This window comes from Athene cunicularia (genome assembly GCF_003259725.1).
Source record: "Athene cunicularia isolate RWA chromosome 26 unlocalized genomic scaffold, athCun1 chr26_part1, whole genome shotgun sequence".
Lineage (NCBI taxonomy): Eukaryota > Metazoa > Chordata > Aves > Strigiformes > Strigidae > Athene > Athene cunicularia.
In genome coordinates this window covers 794,425-805,743 of record NW_020799136.1, presented here as the reverse complement: position 1 = coordinate 805,743, position 11,319 = coordinate 794,425, and the positions used below count along the sequence as shown (strand labels likewise).

The window sequence follows — 11,319 nt, the reverse complement described above, 5'->3', positions numbered from 1 at the left end:
CCCAGTCCAGTGCTGCTTTAAAAAAAAAGAAAAAAAAAAAAAATCCAGCACCCCGCTCATTATTAACAGCCCTTGAAACGCACCTGAGCAAACAGCGATAGTCCAGTATTTGCTTCACGTCCTACCTCGGGGGACTCTGGCTGGGTGGAAAAACCACCTGGCCTCTGTGTTGTCACCCAAAAGGGAAGATTTTGCTACCAACACTTGAAAGGGAGGAGACTCCGTCCCGAATCCTGCTCAGTTTTCGTCTGGTTGGGTCAGAGGGCTGGATCCCAGCCTCCCGGCGCAGCGCTGAGAGGTGAGCCCAGCCTGCCTCATGCCCTGGTTTAATATTTTTTTATGACAGGCCCCTAAATAAGGCTGGTGCTTAATTATACAGTGTGGCGGGGAAGGAGGGACCCTGCCGTAAAGAAATAGAAGGAGAGGGCCGAGCAGTGTTCCAGCCAGGGGATTCGGGGACAAAGTGGAGAAGAGCGTGAGATGCATTTCCATCAAAGCTGCTCCACGCAGTTTGTTCCAGCAGCCCTGAAGTGAGTCAGTCACATGAAATCACTTGATGTCAACGAGAATCATGCCCCAAACGGTGTCCTGAACCCACGGCCTTTCAGCTAACACTGCCTCATTGTTCCCCTGCCTTCACCCTCTGCCTGCTTCCCTCTCATGTGTCTTGTGCTCCCGTCGTAAGCACTTTGGGACAAGGACCAGCTTTTAGCTCGATCTGTTTTGCAGGCAGCGCTGTGGTGTGGGTTTGCCAGCGATGCCAGCGCTGCACTAACTAATAAATTGACTTTTCCAAGTCTTTGCAGTTTGGTTTCTTCACCGGCGTGTTGCAACGCCCAAGGTCTGCGGAGGGCAGCGAGCGTCGAAGCTGCGCCTACACCCCACGGCAGCAAATTCTTGCTCCGTCGCTGCCAGCCCCGTTCCCCGAGGCTGAGTCCTCTGACGGTGCCCCAGGAGCTGCCTGCGAAGGTGCTGCCTGGCTGCAGCTTTGCTCCCTTCTATTCATTTTCCTCTCACTTCTAAAACAAATAGGGAAGAGTGTGGGAAAGGTGGATTTTTGTTATTTTTAATAAGGCGCAGGCAGCGTGAGGAGGTCGGGGAGTGCCGTGTTGGGCGTTCTCCCTCCTGGAGGCTCCTCCGGGCTGCTCCTGCCCCTCGGGCGCCTTTCTGGTTTTATCAGCACTTCACACTCGCTGCTGTATGAAATAGAGATGCTGCGTTTGAGCGAGAGCAGATTGCATCCTGCCTCTCCTGGGTGCTTTCGCCTAAACAAGCAGCGGTCCCCGGGGCTGAGCCACGGTCTGCTCAGGAGGGTGAGCTGCGATGCCCTTCCGCAGGAATACTTCTAGTGTCCCCCGTCAGCCCCCTCCCCTGCAGCCGAGAAAAGCTGGTGTCTTGTAAAAATTAATCTGATTTGAACTATTTAATTAGTTGTTGATTCATTATTTATGATGTAAACTACGGCTTTGATCCCCAGTTCTGCTGCTGGCTCTGGCTCTTGCAGCTTCCCTCTTTCCTCCACCCCCCGACCTCCCCATCTGCTCTGATCCCTAACATTCGCATCATTTTCTCTTCTCACTTCCTTGTGTCCATCCCTCCATTTCTCCAGCGTCCCCCTCACGCACACAGACGTGTATTTGCTGCAGAAACACTCAGGGTTCTTTCCAAAGGTGAGAGGTGCGAGGCCGCAGCTCTGCAGGCTGAGGTGGGGCTTGGGGAAGCTCTTGCCAAGGGGGCACAGGGAGATGCTCCTGTTTTGCTCTTCTAAATCCATCCTCAGCCCAGCCCGAGCTTTAACTCCTTTGTAAAAAATTAGGAATGTGATAGCCAGGGAGAGCTCCAGGTACAGTCCCCATCAAATGAGCACGTAGGAGAGTAACAGTGTTTTGTACAAGTGCTGACGCTGTATTTGCTCGCAATCAGAGACTGGATGAAATAATCCTCTCAGATACTGTTTTGCGTGTTCCCGATTGTCTTATTGCCCGAGTGCCGTGATCAAATTGCGCTTGTGGGCCTGATGCTGTGAGATCACGCCTGGGGCTGCACGAGGACCCCAGGGGCATCTTAAAGCCACGACCCCAACCCCGAGCTGCGGATCCTGCATCCGACTTTCCACTTCAGAGCATGGGTGTGCGCTTTGCACCTGATATTTAGACCTGCTCTCCATCCTTAATTAGAAGAGGGCCCGTGGGGACCTGTTCTTTCCCCTCTTCGTAGGGTATTTTGACAGTCACTCGAGAACCTTCTGTTGTGCTGAAAGGGGATCTGTCATCCCCGCTAATGGATGCTGTCATTAATATTTCCAGTAGCAGGGGAGGTATGGGCACACTCAAAAACATGTGCATTAGCCCTTTCCTCTGGAGCCCCTGGGATTTGGGAGCGATCCGTTACTGTGGAGGCAGAGTTAAAGAGCTACGGGGAGATTTTGAGGCCTCCTCTGGTAAAGGAGATGCTGCCTGGTCCAGCACCCGCAGCTCCAGTCCCGGCTGTGGAGCAGCATCCCTCAGAGGAGGCGACTCCGGCAGGACACTGGGCATGGGGGGGCGGACAGAAATGGATTTTGGTAGGAGATGGGCTCTAACAGGAGATGACATGGCCTGCACGGGCCCAGTGGCGTCTGTTACTGGGGGAAATGAGTGTAATTCAATCTCCTGTGGTTAAGTGATGAGATGAGCATTTGTGTGTAAGTGGGGCAGCTCCTGCTGCTGCAGTGTTCCCCGGGGAAGGTTTGATCCTGAGGGTGGGTGACGCAGGAGTTGGTCCTGTGCTGTGAGTGTCCCTTTTATTGGGGATCGTTGCGGAGGCTGGGAAGGGCACGCTTCTGATCTTTGCTGGATTTTGGCTTGCAAAACCTGTTCCAGTTGAGGTACATTTTGTCCATCCCCAGAACAGCATGTCTCAGTGAGTTGCAAATGGTTTTATTGTAATGTCTCTGTCCTCTTGTAAAACTGCCTGTGCTCAGGAGAGGCTGATCTGGATACAAACTCTGGGTTCAGCCTTTCCTGAGCTTCTTTGGCTTCAGATCTGTTGGTGGCCCCGGGACCTGCAGCAGAAATCTTGGGACCACCCAAAACCCATCCTAAGCAGTGAAGTCTCCAAGGTCCAAATGAGAACTGGCCAAAGCACCCTCAGGGGGGTTCAGAGCCCTGCAGTGGAGCTCAGCCCTCCCGGAGCTCATCAGTCCTCCCATAACGGAGACAAAACCCTGTCAGCAGTTACTGGGGGAACCCTGCTCCCCAGTGTGTGACCCTGATGTAGAGGGATGCTGTGGGCCCTGCCTGCTGGCTTTGGTACCTGCCCCAACCGTGGCAGAGATGAGTTGTGCCCCAGAAACACTTATAGCAGTAGCTGGGGGGGTCCTGTGTGCCCTCTCTCCTGCCTGGGTGGGTTTAGATCATTCTTGGCGTGTTAGAAAAGTCCCAAAGGCTCTGCCCCTGCACAGCTTTTGAAGGCAAAGCCCTTCTCCTCTGCTGTGCAGGCTGAGGGAGAGGAGCAGCACCAGCTCCACCCTGCTGTCCCCATCCTGCCCCGTCAGCCCCACTCGGAGCAGAGCCCACGGGGTGGCTGCTGTCGCCACTGCAGGGTCTGCGCAATGGGCTCATTCACCTGCCCGGGATCTCTGTCTGCACCCCAACATCGCCCTGAGGAGCTGGGCAGCGGGATGGAGGGAGGCGACAGAACAGGGGGGACTTGGAGGGGGAGAGCTCTCCCCGCCCCCCCGGCTGTGCGGGCACAGGAGGAGCTGAGGCTGGTGGGGGAGGCTGGGAGCCTCCAGCCCGAAGCGCTGGGAGCAGATGGTGCTCACAGCCTGGGCTCCTTCCCTGCCAGCAGCTCCCTGCTGGGCCACAGCCATGCCACCCGCGGCCGGGGCTCTGCTGTCCGGATGCGTTTGTTACTGCCCGATGGGCCCAGGCGCGGTGGCACGACGCAGGGGACACGCTGGGCACGTCCTGCCTGCGGGAGGGCTGAGCTGCGGGGCTGGGCAAGGGGGCACCTGCGGGCGGGGAGCTCACCCCCAGGTGGGGTGAGTTAAAGCAGGTGATTGCAGTCCATCTGTCTGGCTGTCTGGCTGTCTGTCTGCCCTTGCTGCTGCTTGTGCACCTGGGCCAGGCCGGCAGCAGGCAGGGGAGGTGCGGAGCAGTGGCTGTGATGCCCAACAGCCCAGCTCAGGGACGAGGGAGATGGCAACAGGGCCACCAAGCAAGGGGCTTGCGCAGGCCAGGCTGAATCGGAGCCCCCAGAGCTGGGGCCTCTGCCCTGGCCCTGTGCCCCAGGTGTGAGCAATTACAACCAGCCCTCGTTAGTATAATTACAAGCTGGGCTCTACTCTCCTAGTTCAGTGTGGAGACCAGGGAGTGTGGTGGAGAGAGGTAAGAGGGGAAAGAAGATGCAAAGGTTTAATTTGGGAGCCCTCAAGTCCCCAGAGCAGTGGCAGGGGGTGGGGGGGAGCTGCAGCAGGGCAGGACCCTGTCAGGAGGGGGTGGGTGCAGGGGTTCACCCCTCAGCATGGCTGGGAAGGGTGGCCTGAGCTCCCTGGAGGCTGGCACTGGGTGCTTTGGTTCTCGGTGTTGTCTGTAGCCCTGACTGGTTTGTGCTGCCAGCCTGGGGTGCCCTGGCCTGGCCGTGCTGTGGTTTTAACCCCCAGCGTGGCCTTTGTGTCCCTGTCCCTTCGCTGGCAAGAGCCTCCAGCGTGCTGCCTGCTTCTGGGAGCTCTTGGCTGAGATATATCGTACTCTTAGAAACGAAGTCAAGCAGCAAAACAGCAATCCAGGGATCGTGCGTCGCACAAACCTGCTTTGCTGGCTGCTAGAAGAAAAGTTCGTTGTGTTTGCTGAGGCACCTCCAAAACTCGGGAGGGGTTTTATTTGGGCTGGGTTTTCGTTTGGGTTCTGGTCCTGTTGCTCTCTGTTGGCTGGGCTCAGTGCAGGAGGGCTGCAGGCTCCTCGCAGCGCGCTGCAAACCCCTTTGCATCTGGAGCAATCCTGAATCGCCATATCCATGGAAACTAAGAGCTTCTCCCTTTGACACGGAGCATCCCGAGTGTTGCCGTTCCTGCTCCCTGTAGGGTTGGGTCCAGAGGTGGGTGCATGGGCCCTAATTAATTTTTTTTTTGGAGAGTGCAGCAGGCTGTAGGGTTTGGTGTGTGTGTGTGTGTGAATGCATGGAGCGGCAGAGCCCAAACCACCCCTGGCTGTGCGGGGGTGAAGTGTCTGGCTGGCACGTGTGGGCACGGGGTACCACGGAGTGAGTGCTCGGGAGTGACCCCAGCGCTGCTGGGTGTATTTAATACCCCCAGCGCCTCTGGGTGCGGGAGGATGTGCGCTGCCTGCCCCAGCGTGGGGAGGGAAAGGCTCTGGGCATCCCTTTCCCAGGGCTGTGAGACCGGCTGGGGAGGGGACATGCTGGGACAGGCGCTCTCCCCCTGCACCAATCCCTTGACTATGTTGCTGCATCTTATCCATCACTGATTAATTGTAACAGAACCGGCTTGATAAGGATCAATATCTGATCAGTGGCTCCTGCTTTTTTTCCCCCTGGGGTGGGTGAAGGGAGGGGAGCGGCTCAGAGCGGTGTAGGGGGGTGCAGTGAGAGGAGGCAGCCCCCATTATCCAACATCTAGGAGAAAAATGAGAGAAAAATCTCCACAAGGGGAGGGAAGCCCTTCCCGTGGGACCGGAGGAAACTCTGCTTCAGCAAACGCATCACTGGCGTGACTGGGGAGAGCCCTGTGCTGCCGGGAGAGGACCGAGGCTGCCACACTCGTGCCTTTTGCATCACTTTGTTGTTGTTGTTGTTGTGGTTAGATGGACCCATGTTTGAGCAAAGCACTGGGAGAAGAGCTGCTGCGCTCGGGCTGAGCTTCTCCAAGTGGATTATACGGGGTGTTACGGGGACAAGCGTGCGGTGGAGGAGGAGACGGTCCTGATGCCCGGGAGCGACTCCTGCCACGGGCAGGGGAGGTTAAGCTTCACTTAGGGACAAAATAGGCCTGTCTAGTCCTCCTGGCCCTGGCGCAAGGAGCAGGCAGGCTCTGACGTGCTCCCAGCAGGACAGCTGTATTAAGGCACGGTCTTCAAGCACTCTCTGTTTTCTCTGTGTCTTTTAAGTGCTTTTTCCTAATAATTGGTTGGAGCATTCATGTACATCGCGGGTCACGGCACCTCATTGTAAGAGGGTCTCGGTGGGAGTTTTCTTTTGGTTTCAGCCCCCAGCCAGCAAGTCCAGTCCCTTCCTCCCCTCCCCAGACAGGCAAAGCCCCTCCAGCCCCCTGCTTGTGCCCAGCTCAGCGTCTCTTTGTGCAGGAGACAAAGCCGGGCTCTGCGGTCGGTCCGGAGACACGGGCTGGGGGCGTGCACAGCACTGGGGCATGACGGCTTTGGGTCTGGAGTTTCTGTAGTGGTAAAATCTAATTGTAATAAAACAGGTGATGTTACCAGTGGGCTTTTACTGCTTTTTCTGTTGCGTTGGGCAGTTTGAAGTTTAGATCTGAGCTTTGCAGTTAGTGTGTTTGATTATTTAATTTATTATTCTGAACTGGCCAGATCCCATCTCTGGCTGCAGTCACCTTAGTGCCTTGGAGTGGTAGGGATACAGCCTGAGCTGCGTGATCCTCAGCTCTGCTGCGATAAACCCTTGGTAAATCCCCTGAGTTTTAGAGCTGAAGTGTTTGGTGGGACCTGGAGTTTTCCCTGCAGCCAGACCAGGCTCGTGCCACCCTCTGGGCAAGACCCTGGTGTCCGTGGGCAGCGCTGCCAGAGCGGCTGCAGCAGCATCTCAGCCCTGAGGATGTCAGGGGAGTGTTAGAAAGCAAAGGAGCCCAACAGAAACAGCCATGAGACCTTCCCACGCAGGGTCTGGACCCGGGGGGCAGAGGGGAGGGAGGGAGCTTTGCCGGGGAGGGGATTTCCCCATGAGCTGCCTCACAGGCTGGGCACGAGCGTGGCGTTTGACCCAGGCTGCCAGCATGCAGCTCCTAAGCTCTCCCTGAAGACTTGTGTCTCAATCGATAGCCCAAGTCGATAGCAGCTGGAAAGATGCTTAAAGTCTTTGAAAACAAGGCCACGAGTGACTCCAGTTTAGCACACGGGGGTTCGAGAGATGATGTCTGCCTGAAATCCTCATTAATGCCCTGATTACGGTTGCTGAAGTTCCAAATCTGGGGCCATTCTTACAGACACTCCCCTGCAAAATTAATGTGTTGCAAACCCCTCTCAGAGCATAGCTGAGCACAATCTCGAGCCTCTTTGCCTAGGAAATGCAGGTTCTTAATCTGGGGTGCCCGGGAGGGGATGCTGAGACATGCTGGATGTCGGGCAGAATGCTGGCAAAAGGGACGGGGAGGGAGTCGCGGTCTGGCTGCGCAGGCTGCTATCATCTCCCCGCAATAAACCTCCAAAATAAAGCTCCACGCTGCAGGTTTTCCTTTCCTCTTACAGCGCAGCACCACGCATCGAGCACGCACAGCTCGGCCATGGGGAGCTCTGCCTAAACCCCGGGACATCCACAGCCTCGCAAACCCACCCACTCTCTGCCATTAGTGCTACCGTGGCGTCAGCAGCAGCAACTCTTTGATGTGGCAGCGGTATAAATAGCTCCCTACCTGCGACAGAGCCTGGCTCCCTCCCCTCTGCTGCCTGGTAAATCACTTGGCAGGAGCCAGTCCTGGGGAGAGGCTGTAGCAAGGCAAAAACAAGTGCAGAACTCGGGGAAACCTGGCGAACACAGCCCCGGGCAGGTGATGCCGTCTGTGGGGAAGCCCTAACACCTCCCAGCGCGTCCCAGCAGCGCTGGTGCTGGCTGTGCTGTTTGTGTGGCTGGGTAAAGTCGTGCCCAAAGCAAGAACCTTCCCAGTGTGGTGGTGGTGGGGGATGTCTGTGTATGGCAGAGCTCCGCAGCCCTCGCCTTGGCCCTGCTGCGTTGCCAGGAGCTTGTGCTGGGGGTGTGCAGCATCCCCAGGCAGAGGGGAGCTTGGTGATGTGGTGCTAAAATCCTCCTCGGAGAAGGTTTGAGGACCCCCTGCAATAGTGTCCTGGTTATTTTGCTCCTTGGGAGGCATCATCCCTGCGTCTGACCTTCTCGCCTGTCTTTGGATACTAAAAGCCACCTGAAGCCTCCAAATAGTGACAAGCTGATCTCCTCTTTATAAAAAAACAAGGAAGAACCGGCGAGAACCATATATCCCTCTGCCTTTCTCCAGCGTAGGCTCCCTGTTTTATGGCGCTCTGGTGCAGGACTGACAGCTCCACAGGTTGTACGATAAATAATACATGTAATAATTTAGGATCTAGGCTGCTGTTGGGGGCTGGGTTCAGTATTTTTACAACTGGCTGTGGGTGGGAATAGCTCTCCTGCTCCCTGAAGTCTTGGGACGTCTCTCTTGTGGTTGTGTTAAACATCCCTCTGGTAAGATCCTGGACTCCACAGGGGTGTTGTGGCAATGGGACCGAGAGCGTTTGTCTCGGAGAAGAAGACAGTTTGGGTTCAAGGAAGCAGCTTTTGTCTGGCTTGAGAGCGGGTTTTGATTCTGAATCTGCCAAGACCTTCTCTACAGCTCCACAAGCACCCAGAGATGTTTAGTGTTGGGGAAAGACAGATAGTGTCTAGGGAGAGCCTGATGCAGCCAATCACAGTAGATTTTAATAATATTTTTTCCCTTTCATCTATTTTTTTTTTGACTCTAAGGAAGACTCTCTTACCTCTTTCTGTGTATCTGTGCTTTAACATCTCTGAAAGCCCCCGGTTGATGCTGGGGTTTCCTGCGTGGTGTATTTGTTTATATGGCAACGCTGCAAGATAACCTGGTGTGAAAGGGTGTGTGTGTGTGTGGTGCCATCCCGCTGTTGTAGAGCCCTGGGCTTATAGGGTTGCTATCAGCCCATCCCAAAATCTTCCTGTGATTCCTCATCCCCGGGAAGCAGGGCTGATAATGCCTGACGCTGATTTAGGAAGGAGAGAGATGTGCCTCCGGGTGCGCAGGGTAAGTACGGGCAGTGCTGCGTGAAGCCAATTCCCTACAAAATGGAACAAAACCCACCTCTGATTTGAGTAGAAGTGCCTTGGGCTGGCCAGCGTGGGTGAGCCTGGGGCTCTGCTGGGCAGGGAGCCCTGAGCGTCTGGGCTGGGGAGCTGTTGGGGGGCTCCCCGGGATGTGACGTGTCCCAGGTGACTCTGTGGGTTTGCTTTGTGCCCGGCACCCCCAAGGAAAAAAAAACACTCTGAGACTGGGGTGGTGGCGTGGTCACTGCAAGTAGAGAAAGTGCTGAGGGGGAGCTTGGGGGATGCTGAACCCAGGGAGGTGTCTGCCTCTTGTTGGGGTCGATGATTTTTATTTTTTTTTTGGTGGATAATTTGGACTTTGGGCACACGCAAAGCACGTGGGGTGGTTGGACAGCTGGGCTGTGCTTTAACGCACGTGAGCTCAGTCTCCACGTGGGCTCCCAGCTCCGTGGGCCAGACCCTCTGGAGCGTGTGTGGGAAATACCTCCCTAAGGACGTGGTTGGGTTTTCAGCCTTTTATGATTTGCTTGTGGTAAATTTGCAGAGAAAATAATAGCACAGGCCATTAAATTCTCTGCAGATATTTTGAGTGACAAAAGTCGTGGTTGCTCTGTTTGATAGTAATTGATCGGGCGATGGAGAAGAGCATTAGCATCCCTTTGTCTCGGTCTACTCGTGCTCCAGGGAGAGCGTGCAGCTGGGCTTGACGTGACACTCTTGTCTTCTGTGTTATTTAGTCTTGGGTAATTCTAATCTACCCCTGGAAAGTGCAGTTATTTCCAGAAAGTTTAGGACCTGCTGCTTTCCTGTATTAGCAACGCAGACGGCTTTTGGAGCGGCTGGGGTTGCCGTTGGGTGTGCTCAGTACCAAATATATCACCCTGGGAGGTTCATCTGTGGGTGCAAACCTGCTCCTAAATCTGGTGCAAGAGCCTGTGCTTTGGTTTTGTGCCTTCAGGCCATGTGGTGGACATGGCTGGAGGTGGCCTGGGAGGAGCAAGAGCTGTTCTTGGGGTCTGGCTAAAGACTCGGGCTGGGCTTGCTGCTGCCTCCCATCCTCCAAGCAACTAGTGTTTTGTCAGAGAGATGACAATCTCTCGTGAATAACCCCCCAGTCCAGCCGGAAAATTAATGCTGGGGCTCGTGGGAGTGGTGCCAGCCTGGGGGAGTCAGTGGGGGAGATGTGAAGGGACGAGGAGGGAGCTTGGGAGGTTTTAAGATGTGGGACTGGAGCCCTGCAAAGCAAACCCCGGCTGCTTCCCCGGCCGAGCATCCGTCCCGCAGCGCGTGGGAAGGAGCCGAGCTGTGCCCTGCCCGCCGCGTGGGCCTGGGGTGGGCAAGCCTGTGACTTCGCACTGAGCCCCTCTGGCTCCCCACTGCCATGAGCTCCCCGACACGCTGCAACCCCCCGACCAGCCTCAGACCCAGGAACACCCCTGTACGCCCCGAGGGGCCCCATCTCCTGCCCCTCACGTGGGATCTGCCCTCGTGGGGTGTGTGTAAGGAGGGGGCTTGGGACTCCAGGGTCTTCCTCAGCCTCCCTGCGGAGGAAACTCGGGTCTCTCGGGCTGCTCTGGGCTCTGCCAGCCCATGCTGAAGTAGTTTTGTGCAGCAAAAGCAGTGTGAGCCCCCCCTGCCCCTCCCCGGCACCACACTGGAGATGCCTGACCCCGCGGGAGTGGGCTCTCCAAGTGCCCCCAGCCAGAACACCCCAGGAAAAGCAGAACGGCATCATTAATAACCACAAAAAAAGAAAAAATAAAGAATTCCCAGACTCATTCCGTAAGAGATTTTTGCTGACAGCCCTGCCGACCTCGGCCGCTCGGCCCCTGCCACAAGTGACACAGCCACAGCCCCCCCATTCCTCCCAACTCCACCCCCGGCTCCTCTCCAGCGCAGGCATCGCCCGCGAAGCCATCGCCCACCGAGAAATGCCCGAGCCCACCCCTCGCTCTTGCCTCCCCCGTGCCCGCCGGAGGCGAGCGGGATCTGGCAGGTTCCCTCTCGCCGGAGCAGAGCCCAGCGCGCCTGCAAGTTGGCTCTGCTGGGGAATGATGCCCTGAAACCCGGAGCCTCTTTCTTCCCATCTCGGATGGAGGAAGGAGGGAGAAGGGACTTACCTGGGGTGGGGTGGGTGGCTGTGCATGAGCTGGGGGCCCCGCCGGTGCCGGGGGCTCGGCTGCGAGGCAGCGCTTGGCTGGTGCCTGCCCGAGTGTGGATGTGTGTGCCCAAAGCCACTGCAGCATCTCTGCATTAGGATGTGCTCCTCCCTCTCCTCCCTCCTTGCGTGCGCGCTCCCTCGCTCGCTGCCAACCACCACGC

At 56.5% G+C, this 11,319-nt stretch overlaps 1 protein-coding gene across 3 annotated transcripts in view; it reads right to left on the bottom strand.

Moving 5' to 3' along the window:
- Window positions 1-11,277, bottom strand: part of CNTN2 (contactin 2) — a 33,235-nt gene extending 21,958 nt beyond the window's left edge. For 2 of the 3 annotated variants that reach the window (XR_003399983.1, XM_026864216.1), the window contains exon 1: window positions 11,118-11,277. The gene's annotated coding sequence lies outside the window, so the exon portion shown is untranslated. Of the gene's footprint in view, window positions 1-83; window positions 174-11,117 lie in introns of those variants that run through there. The other variant, XM_026864217.1, reaches the window with a different exon arrangement.
- Between the last annotated feature and the right edge of the window lie 42 nt (window positions 11,278-11,319).